The sequence below is a fragment of the Ambystoma mexicanum genome, chromosome 9, assembly GCF_040938575.1.
Source record: "Ambystoma mexicanum isolate Mex_15411 chromosome 9, UKY_AmexF1_1, whole genome shotgun sequence".
Taxonomy (NCBI): domain Eukaryota; kingdom Metazoa; phylum Chordata; class Amphibia; order Caudata; family Ambystomatidae; genus Ambystoma; species Ambystoma mexicanum.
Window position 1 is genome coordinate 368124702 of NC_090931.1, and position 11747 is coordinate 368136448.

Consider the following 11747-nt stretch of genomic DNA (forward strand, 5'->3'; position numbering starts at 1 on the left):
CCAGACATGGAGTATTTGTAGGACTCTATAACCAATTAATGTTAGTGAGATCTTTTTTCACTTGATTCTCAAATTGTGAAATCAATGTATCATCAACAAACGGTGGTATGAAGTATACTTGGGTTCACGGTTACTATGATGACAGAAAAATTCACAATCTAAGTCAGCAAAATCATTGCTATGATTAAACAAGATCTGTGAGACAAGAAAGAGCCTATAATTCCATCACACTGAGAGTATGGATGCCAGCAAGGTCTGTTTCTGTAATATCGTTTCCATCGGCGAAACACAATTTTCTGACAAAATGTGAGTACATCAATCAGTATATCCTATTGATCTATATTTTGATCTGGAACAAAAGATAAACCTAATTCGAGTAAATTACAAATGCTGTCATCAATAGGTATGTTTGTTAAGTTCACAAATGTGTCACTAGCAACAGTCTCACTGGGAGTCACTTTTTTGTCCGTGTTATAATCTGGGCCTCTTTTAGCCACCATGATTGTTGCCCTCTTCCTCACCCTTTGTTCTTTTAAGTTCCTCAGTCTGCCCTGTCTGATGTTAGACTTTTTCCTATTGGAGGTTCTTTAGATTTATCTTTTTCTTTACAAATCATCCTCATTTCTTCTAAACAAATTCCTCTTATTTTTGACCAATTACTGACAGTATAGCTTCCTTTTCTTCCGAGCTAACATCCAGTGATTCTGGAGAAACAGTTTCCAGGACACTAACTGTAGTGTTTGCAATATTCCTCAAGAGAGAGTCATATTTCTTGGCGAAATTATATATCCTCTGGCTACTGTAATCATCTTGGTCTGGTTGAAATGTTTAGATATTGCATTGACAGATCTCATCCTGGTAATTGTGTAGTTTCTCATTCAGTTTTGTTTGAAAAGATTTAACTATCTCTTGATCTTGTACTTTAGTAAATTCATCAGTAAGGTCCCTTTTCTCTTGAGTTAGCTGTGCATGATGGATTTTTGCATAGTTAATCAGGGTTTGCAGCATATGTTATGAGAATTCTGTTAAACCAAGTTCCCACTCCTTTAACATTTCGCCGTTTTATTCTCCATAACTTAGAAATGTAAGGATGTGGAGCCCCTCAGAATCATATTTGCTTTAACATATCTCTCAAGTGTGGTGATTTCCCACCATTTAGACAATTCTTTTCATTGGAGTTTCTCTAGTTTATTAAGTATATCCAACGCACATATGCTAGGACTAGTGATGGATTGATTGCTCTCATTTGGTTCTGCATTCACTTCTGACTCAAATGCTAAATCCACTAACTTTAAACCATTGGCAATTGATACAGCTGAATCCATTTTATTCATATGTTTATGAAAATATGCATGAAATTTAGCATATGATAAATTACTAGAAACAAAGAAAAACATATTTTTTGCCCATGTAACCGTACTCCAAGTAGGACTGTAAATCGCTACTGCATATAATGCATTTCTTCACCCGGTCCAGGATAGAAGACATTCAAAAGTCATTTTCTAGTAACGCGGGTGTAAGCGATCATGGGTATAATATATTCATGTGTTATACTTGTCCATTTCCCTGTTTGAGGTACATGGCCAGATTTATGAGTTGAATGCCTTCTTCCCACATGCTAACGGGCATCTCCTAATATACTCTGTTGAACTGTATTCATGTAATATCACCTTGTTATGAATATTGGCCTAAGCCCATTCGCGTTGCATCGAAAACCGCTTCTGAAATGCTTAGATATTCTGATCAACTTTGCACCCATTTTAAAAATCATCTGTCATTTTGATTTCGACTCCTGCTTAGTGTTCTGAAATGGTGGACTGTGTTTTCAACTTGCAGCTGAGCCGAACAACCTTTGATTTTTGTTAATGTTTAGGCTGACTGAGAGCAGACTGTTTGTTCTATGCAAAGAAACCTTGTGACTCGTATGAACTACAATCCAAGTGTTGTCTGCGCTCACAAGCCTCATCCTCATATAAACGAGACAATATAGAACAAACTCTGATCATATGTTTTGCTAAACTGCATTGTAGCAATTCTTGAAACAAGGCTTACTGTGGATGAAAGAACCAATGGCATCATTGTAACTTCATGGATATGCAAACTTGTTAAATCCATTGTACAATAATGTAATATTTGACATGTGAACTGAACTTAGTATGTAAATTAATATTTTGGAGAGGGGCTGGACAATGTTTGAAAAACTGTATAAAAGTGTCTGTATTAAGATGTCCAGCACTCTCAGCCCTCGCTGTGTTTGTGCTGGTACACACTGCGAGGTGTTGGGAGCCAGATAGCTATCTGTTTGCTTTGAATCTGTACAGAATAAAAGATACTTGTATCTTTTCTACACGTGATTGGCGTATTTCATTTTGTGGTACTAAGCCTCGATATTTCTTTGGTCTTTCAACTGTATCGCATTATCAGTCACATTTGGGACAGTTCACCTTCCCATCAATACACTTCTGTAAAACACTATATTGCTCTGGAGATTGCAATGGTTTACAGGAATTTGATCTATTTATATTTGGAGGCATAGTTGGTGAACACTATGGCATGCTGCTGGTCCGGGCCCATGTATTCCAACATACCGTACAAGTCTTTTTCCACCTTTGCCAGACTTCTTCTTCCCGTTCAACATTATGTAAAAATGATGATCTCTTGGACAGGCACTTGTTGCTATCCTGATAATCTTGTCGGGCTTCACCTGTGTGATACACTTTTGGAACAATGCTTGATCACTAATAGTCTCCTCCCAATCTTATTTCAGTTGACCTTCCCCCATAGGTCCTTCATTAGCTAATTGGATGATTTATCCTCATACTAATGCAGGTGTCAAAATTTTGTATGGTCTCAGCAAAATGTTTCAATTTTTATGCTGCTCTGTGACTACTTTGCAGAACAGCTGGAGGCTTTGTGTTGTGTTCTTCTCACTTGGCCAAACCTTTTTCTCAAAATCTATCACTGTTGCCAGAATATTATCTGCTTCAAACTATGTTTCCCATGTTTTTTGTGGGATGGCACCTCATATGTAGTCACTGCGATTATGCTGTGCTATACTTTTGCATAATGTTTACCTTCACTGCTAGCAAGAGGTAACCTTGAGAGGTCATCTGACTGCGTATTCTGCCAGCCTCAAATGTATAGTTAAAGGTGAATTAAACTCTTGGATTTGTGCTGCGTTTCAGGCTAACGGTTGTGTGGTTCCCTGAGTTTGCAGGTCCTAGGATGTCGACCAGGAATCATGATTTATTGTCATTTTGGAGATTAAGTTTCTGCCACATTGTTATGTGCAGGAGTGAGTTGGATGCAGCCCATGTGCCGGCTTGCATTTCCTGTTCTATCTCTGAGAAGTATCTTTCAGATTCTAAGTGACTTTAAAAATAAATGGTTCTCATTGTGTGTCTTGCTCTTTGTATGATAGCAGCATCTAGTTCACATGTCCTGTCGCCCACTGATATTCTTGGTTTCAGTCTTAAATCAAAAGGGTGTAGGTTTGGCGCATTCACTATGCCCCTTTAATTTTATGGTGACGTCTTCACAATCACTACACCGTGGGTGGTGCCTTCCTGTGTCAAGGAGTGCTGACATGCACTCTGCGGTCACAAAAAAGATTTCTTTAATGTACTTCATGTATTTCACATTATACCCGGCTGCTCCCATAAATGACTTCTGTTGGTCACAGCCGATTGGCCAAGGTGCTTCTGACAGGCCCCATGCCAGACTGACTTTGGGATGTACGCCATCACTTGAGATGAAATAACCAAGAGAGTTCAGCTGCTTCTGGATGAATGAGCATGTCTCTCTTCAGAAGGAAATCCACACCTTTCCAATTTGGTTAGAAATTTGTTGAGTTTGGCACTGAGTTTTTCTTTGGTTCGATCAAGTACAATGATATCTTCTTTGCACTGTTTAATACCTGTGATTCCTTTTAGTGTTGTTATCATTAGCCTCTGAAACACATATTACACCCTCCTTGATTAATTTCTGCAGAATCACTTCGAGCTCAGTCCTTGCTGTCAATGGCACAATTATAACTATGTGATTCTTAGGATAGCATTCTTCTTGAAGCATATATCATTGGAGTACCCCTTGAGTATTCTTATTGCTTGGCTGAGCATTACCTTCTGGTTGACTAATATGTTGTCTATTTCTAATGCAAGATTGACCATTACTTGTTCTGCTGCATTGGTATCCAATGTAATGGCTCATCTTGTTTCGTGAGGCCATCCTAGTACCAGCCTGCCCTGTTGGCAAATGTAACCTTGCCATGTGTTGATCTAACCTTGAATGTGTTTTCACACTTCACTAACCATGCAATATTAGGGTCTCTTGTTGTAGTTGCTAAGACATATCTTTGTTTCATGTCATGTACATCTTGATCTGGGTCAATGTTTGTTGCAAGTGCTCATAGATATCATCGTGAAATCGGGACATTAATTAGCCAGCATCTGAGCATGTTTTCCCCCCTGGTGGACTTTACACATAGCTTGTCACCTTTTCATCTTTTCCTTTAATTCCTTGATTCAAAACACCATACCTTTGGTTTCTTATTCTGGGCATGAGGATCTGCTGGAGCTGTCATCTTGAGACTCAAATACGCTCACATTTTGGGGTTTGCAGACCTTGTCAAATTGCCAGATTCTGGAACATTTTGTTTACCTTGCTTATTTTGAAGAGCAGTTTAAGTCCCTGGATATGTGTGGCCTGCTTTCATAATGAATTCATTCTCTTTCTTTTCTGGTGGTCTGTCTTCCAGGCCTTCATCAACCTCATCAAAGAATGTCTTTCTTTAGGTGCACTATGTTGATTTAATGCTGATCAGATTCCTACTTTATAGGTTTGCTGACTGTCGACTTTCTCGCTCTCTTTTCCACACTATTTGTTATCACCATGACTTCTCCGCAACGTGGGGTCTTTGCTTTGTACCAGTTTCTCCTGGATGGGTTGTTCTTGCACTCAATCAGCACCAGGTCTCTAATTCCCCCATCCACATTTACTGCAAAATTCCAGGCTATGTTAATCGCTCATTAATGTTTCGGGTACAGGAGGTGCTCTGGAGCCCTCTGAAGATAGCAGCATTTTTTGAGCTCATTGAGGAGCAGGGCTCCAATTGATTAATCCTGTGCACTAATATCCTGTTGGGTGGGACTGTGCACCAACACTGATGAATCCGGGCCACAGTAAATTTCTCATTGCCCCTCTGCTGGCTCCTGCAGTACAGGGCGTGGCCACCGGTGTTATAGCCTGGTTGGGGAAACACTGTCACTTTGCACTGCTCCCCACTCACAGCCCTGCCAGAGACAGATTATGGTGGTAGGCTGTACAGCTCAGTTTAGCCTCATCAACCGAGGTGGGAGACTGCCCCGTTACCTGCTCTGGGCTTGGGATGTTTCAGGAGCCTGTAATCTCTTTCTTAGTTGACTCTCAGTGACCACTAGAATGGCAGCAGTCCCTGTGCTAATTGCTCTACCTTTATCCAGAATTTGGCTTTGGCAGTGTATTTCCCCCCTTGCCCTTGGTGGGGTGGTGTAGTGGAGATAGCTTCCCTGGAGACTGACGGTGGGGACTGCACATGGCTCCGCCATTGGTGTCTGCCAGCAGGTACTTTGTACATGGCGGTTTCCCACAGCCACCCGTGGTGGACGTTCTTCTGTGTGACTTTGAGTAACTGGAGAGCTGCCAAACAGTAGGTAGTGGCTGCAGATCAAGCAGTGTGAGGGACAGGACTGGTGGTGACTCTCCTTGTTGATGTGCTCTGCCTGGATGTAATACACAGTCATTAGTGGGGAGCATTTCTGCCTCAGTGTTACGTTGGATTTCCTGTTCTCTGAACACCTTTGGCCAGGTCTGTGGCCTGCGGCGAGGTGATTAACTCTCCTAAAACGCTTTTTGAAGCTTTGCTTGCATCACCTTTGCACCAGTCTGATGTAAGGGTATCTGGAGTGTGCACTGGTAATGATCTACGCTGTTGTGGAGCATTCTAGATAACTAGTGATTTTTAAACCTGCTAAAAGCAAAAATGAAAGCACTGGCAACCCAAGGTGCAATCATACATGCTAGATATGTAAAATTCATGCTAATAGCATTAAACACGTTCTACAAACAGAAGTAGTGCCTGTGGTGATTTATGAAGGTGATATAGGTTGAAGCATTCCCCAAGACTTATGGAACACTCTGGAGGGGAACCGCTGGAAAAACATCTCCGTCTACCGAAAAGCATCCCTAAAACTGCTATAAGATGCAGACTGTGTCTGCAGTCACTGCAATCAATCTCACTATGGAAAAGTCTTGCTTTATTTAGGAAAACGGTAATTCAAAATTCAGCATCGCCTTCTATGATCCTATGGCGAAAAGTCATTGGAGAGCATCCGTGGCCCTTACGAGATTTGCAAAAGCTATGTATGGATAATTTAACACATTTCGGCACCACGGCAGAGATGCTAATCAAGAATCCAGGGGGGGAGGGATTGTCCTCTTCTCCTGGACACAATATAACCGAATGGTGTTGGACCTATTCGAGGACATTCAAAGCTATCATCCTTTATGAAAAGATCCTTCTCCCGATATAGAGAACAAAATCAGGGAGGCTACTCAGTTTGCAGCAGATCGCTCCTGGATTACAAGGGAGGAGCTGGACTGACCAAACCATTCTGAGAAGAGTATTCCCTCCTTCTATGCCCTCCCAAAAATCCATAAACATCAGACACATCCCCCAGGGAGACCAATAGTATTGCGATGCGGCTCCATTTTGAAGCCTTTATGCAAATGTATAGATCTTTTTTTGCAACCCATAAGCCAATTTACTGCCACCTACCTCAAAGATACAACAGCTACCATTAAAATATTTGAGGGGGAACCCTTGGATGTAGAATAAGAGTTTTTAGACATGATGGACAATAATTCGCTTTTATACCAATATCTTGCAAGAGGAGGCAATTGACATAGTCCACAACTTTCTTACCCACCAGGCAACCCAACACAGGGTACCAGCAGCCTTTATTGTGGAACTTATGACCATTGCGCTAAAAAGAAATTTCTTTGTATACTCTGGACAATTCTACATGCATAAAAGAAGCACGGCGGTGGGAGCAGCTTTTGCTCCCAGCCTTGCGATCCTATTTAGCAGCCTTCGAGGAACAAATTGTGCTTTCAGAAATCAACGTCCATAAACTACACATTAGGAAGTTTTTCAGATTCATCGACAATGTCGTATTCATTTGGCGAGGCAACATCGAGTCCTGATTTCTTTGTCTGTCTAAATAATCCACATGCAACCATCCAGTTCATGATGGACCATGACAAGACGTCGATCAACTTCTTGGACCTCTGCACTCAAGTGGAGTTAGGACATCTCTCTTGCACCTTGTATAAGAAAACAACCGACAGAAACACTTTCTTGCATTTTACAAGTTTCCATCCAAGGTCACTTAAAGAGAATTTGCCTTATAGCCAATTCCTCAGGCTTAGGAGAAATTGCACAGCGATTCCTGACTATTATATACATGCAAACAAATTAGCCAATGACCTACGAGAACGAGGCTATCCTAAGAAATTGGTGTTGCATGCCCTTAAACGAGCGAGATTCACGCCCAAGGAAAATCTGTTGCAACCAAGCCTGAAAAATCAAACTCAAGATAGAATAACATGTGTGACAACATACAGCACAGAATCATTTGAAATAAATAAGGCCCTCCTGAAATATTGGCCTATGGTGAGCAGTTGTCTCCCAGTTAGAGGCAAACCCTTGTTTGCATTCAAAAGATCCAGGAACCTGAAAGACAAACTGGTTCATTTGTCAAGCCAGAATAAACCTAATAACAGCCACAGGGTTCTTCGACTGCTGACAGGTCATTTCCCATGCGGTAATTGCAGAGCCTGCCTTTTTACAAAGAAAATGTCCAGCTTCCAGATTGAAGACAGAGCGTGGCACATACGTTTTCTATCAAACTGCAAAACTGATAATGTTCTGTATTGTATTGAATGTCCGTGTGGACTGAGGTACGTGAGACAAACCACTAGACAAGTCACAAGAGAATCAATGAACACCGCTCAAGGATCAGGTGTAAGAACCATCTAGCACCAATGGTCTCAAATTATGTCACATTTACACATTCCCCGGATGATATGTAATGGTGGGTCATTGACACCGTTAAAAATAGCTCCAATATACAGCGAACATTGAACAATAAGGAATCGAGATGGATGCACCGCCTGAGAACTCTGGACAGCCGAAGGGGCTTCAATGAAGAAACTCCATTTTACCAACTGCCCCCTTAGTGTTACCAACATATAGCTGTTGCTCCCCGATTGGAACATTAGGGCCGGTTTCCATTCCCTCACAAGGGACTCCCACGCATCGTCCTTTGATGGGCCCTTAGACATTATCTGTGGACTTGGCTGCCTCCTCAGGATGTCTGTCTTTGAACCATAGAGGTTGCAATCCCATACACTCCACACACTAGCTTGAATATTACACTATTAATCTCCTTTTTTCAGTGAACACTTGTGTTTTCTCACTGTCCAAACACACATAGGACTAGATTTGGGCCACAGCCTGCATGTTGCACATTGCAAATGCAAAAGGGATGTTGGCCATTCTCCCTAATGGTTGTGTGTTTCCAGTGACTCTCTCCTGGTTTCAGCCTGCAGTTCCATTTCTGGCCACTGTGGCAAAAGGGCGCCGACTCGCATATCTCACAGCCGACAACCCATCCTGTTGCCACTCTGGTAAACAGGAAGGAGACAGAATACTCGCCCTCAACTCGAGTGCACCAAGGTAAAAGACCAGTGCGCCCGCAAAGCACTGCTTGACTGTTTTCTAACTTTGGTCCCTTCGTTTTTACAGCAACCAAGTTCCCGGTGCTTTTTTCATTGAATGCACCAGTGTGCTCTCCAGCGCCTATGTGAAAAAGACGGCATGTAGTAACTCTACACCCACAACACAAGGTAAAGCTCGCCATACGTACCCTTCACATTATTCTTTACGTGCTGGCGCTGTGGCTAGAGATTACTCGAATTTAAAGTACTTTCCTTTTTCACTCATTCTATCTGTCTATTAATAGTGTGTTCACTGCACCACGTTCCTCGTTGTTGCTTAATGATTGAAACACTCCAGCTGATTTCTATCTTTGTCTAACTCGATGGACCCCATGTGAATTACACTTACCCTCACGGTGCTCCGTGACGGTGAAGGTACTTTTTACCTTTCCAGACACAGGCTATCAATAGATTACTTGTAGAACGCGCATGCAAGGGTGCGCCTTAGACTTTAGGACCTATGAGACTTTTTTTTTGCATGCATTGTTGTTGCCCTTGTCTGTGTTAGTACCCATTGAGACACTGAGATTGGACCTAGCAGTGCCAGTCGCCTTTAGGCTGGTACCCGTTATAATGAGGATTAGGAGGAGCCCTCTTTTATCCGACATTCACAGTCTTGATTATCACAGCGTGTGTGGTTCTATCTCTATATTCATATTTATCATTAAAGAGTTTGGTCCAAAGACCTACTGAGCAGGGGCCTTCGCTTACAGCTCCTGCCCCAGCACCGTGCTCAGCGTGGGCTGAAGCAAGACTGGCACTGGTAATACATATGTGCCGTTTTACAGACCTGTATTGGCCCACTTTGGTCATTGTCTATTGATCCATGGTGGCTTACGTGGTGATATCCTCTGCCTATATCTATTAATCATCTGGCAACATTAGATATTTAAGAGATTCTCTCCCCATACAGGTTTCAGCCTCATTAAGGATGTGTGTTTTCTTCTTCTTTTTTCTACTATTTTAGTCTACTTCCCTCCCTCCCACCCCCACTTCTTTTAGGTTTCATGGTGGCTGATGGGTGAAGTCTGGAGAGCTAGACACCATCACCATAACATCTTTTATTGTGACATATTCTTTTTTGTTTTTATTTCCTTTCTCTCAGGGGTCTTGCTCTTACATATCTGACATTTTGGTCCTGAGGAAGAAGGCCAACACACCGAAACGTATTCCACCATGCCATTTTGAATTTCCAACTAGGTGTGAGTGATTTGCCTGTCTACATCCAGACAGGCAGGATACGTAGACCTTTAGTAGAGTTGTAAGAATAGTGAGAGATTGTTCGCACATGAAATGAATAGTCCCACAAAAGCAATTGGACATTAATGCTGCTGTGGGACCATCTTGCCTCTTTAAGCGAAGTAGAGTCAAAATACCAGTGGAACATTGTTCTCAAATGAATGAACTACCACTTTGATGGAATTTGATGCTTCTCTTGAGAATAAATAGACCGGTAGAAGCCAGTGGGAAGCAATCCCTATGTATGAATATTTTGACTCGTAGGAAGTCTTTGCTACGTCTCTTTGTTTCTTTTTCTCTTTTTTTCTTAATTCTTTTGTTGACACCAATTATTATTGTTGAACTTTGTACTATTATGATGCTTTTTTATGACATATATGTAAATTTGAGTTTGTGAAAATCAATGATCTTTTTTGCAATAAATTGTGCATTTATTTTTCTATTATCAGGTTCTATGTCCAATGAATTTGATAAAATGGCAAGAATGGTCAATTGAAATGTATGATTGTAGTTAGCATGTATGTGACATTGCGTTGAGCAAATGGCCTAGGTTGGAATACTACCTGAGACAGTGACTAGAGCATCCAGTCAGCAGTGATCCCTTTCCTTTATTTGTTCTTTTTTGGAGCGAGTGAGGTTGCAGCAAATTATTACACTGTATAACCTATATACCACTGTTAGGGAGAATTCTCTGTTAAGGCTAATTTCCCAAACCTAGTGAGTCCCCCAGCAGCTTTGCTGGATTTTTGGGGTTTATTTTTTTCTCCTGCTAAGAGTGAGACTCTTTTTTACTCCCACTCTTAGACATGATTTGAGATTTCCTTTGACTTTGTAATGTGTTTTATGGTGTATGGGGTCCTTTACTCCATAGGGTTGCATGTGGTTTTTGGTAAGTGTGTTACACAGCACCCTCAGTTCCATAACACAGGGGTGTCATAGTGACCCCCAAACATAGACTCCATACCCTGGGACTGACTGCTGTCTCCCAGGGCATGTAAAGTCACCATTGACTTTACTAGTCTAAAATTGTGGGCCCTCCCGTCCCCTGCACACTTTCAAATGTTTGGATTAATCCAATACAGTTGTTTAAACTGCGTTATATGCATTGTACATACATTTGTTTCTAACACATATGGTCAGACACAGGAGTGTGAGATAAAAAAATATATATCTTTATAGTCAGGCTGTATTATTTTCAGCAAGAATTATAGTTCAGACAAAGATTATTTACAGTGCATAGAAACAGTATCAATAGATAAAGCTCAAATTGAAGAAAAATGGAGTCCAAATTGATTAGCGACGCGTTTCGAGGAAGTTCTCCTCTTCTTCATAAGGCCACACTTGGACTCTTAATGTAAAAGGAAAGCATAAATTCAGTAAAGAAAATTTTGTAAGCACAATGCATAGACTGTTCATGTCATATTAAATGTATACAGTTAAAAAATAAATGGCATTAATTGTATTTAGAACATTAATCTGTCCCTAAAAAATAGGGAATTGAAACAATGTAACATGTTCTAATATGCATTGTAATTCATGCAACATTATAAGATTAACTAGGTTGCCCCTGCTCGAGAGAGGGGCTGAAGGTCTACTGAAGCATCTTTTCCTGCAAAATTAACTGTATAACGTCCATCATACTGTAATTTAGTAGAGTACTACCTCTAATGGGATCTATCACGTGGATGGTG

General features: G+C 41.2%; 1 long non-coding RNA gene across 1 annotated transcript; it reads left to right on the plus strand.

Annotated features, from left to right (window-relative positions):
- Positions 1-8717: 8717 nt before the first annotated feature.
- LOC138489641 (uncharacterized) lies at positions 8718-10501 on the plus strand. The gene is made up of 3 exons (XR_011274846.1): positions 8718-8776; positions 8846-8946; positions 9923-10501. It is a non-coding gene; the product is annotated as an uncharacterized lncRNA (long non-coding RNA).
- The last annotated feature ends 1246 nt before the right edge of the window (positions 10502-11747 follow it).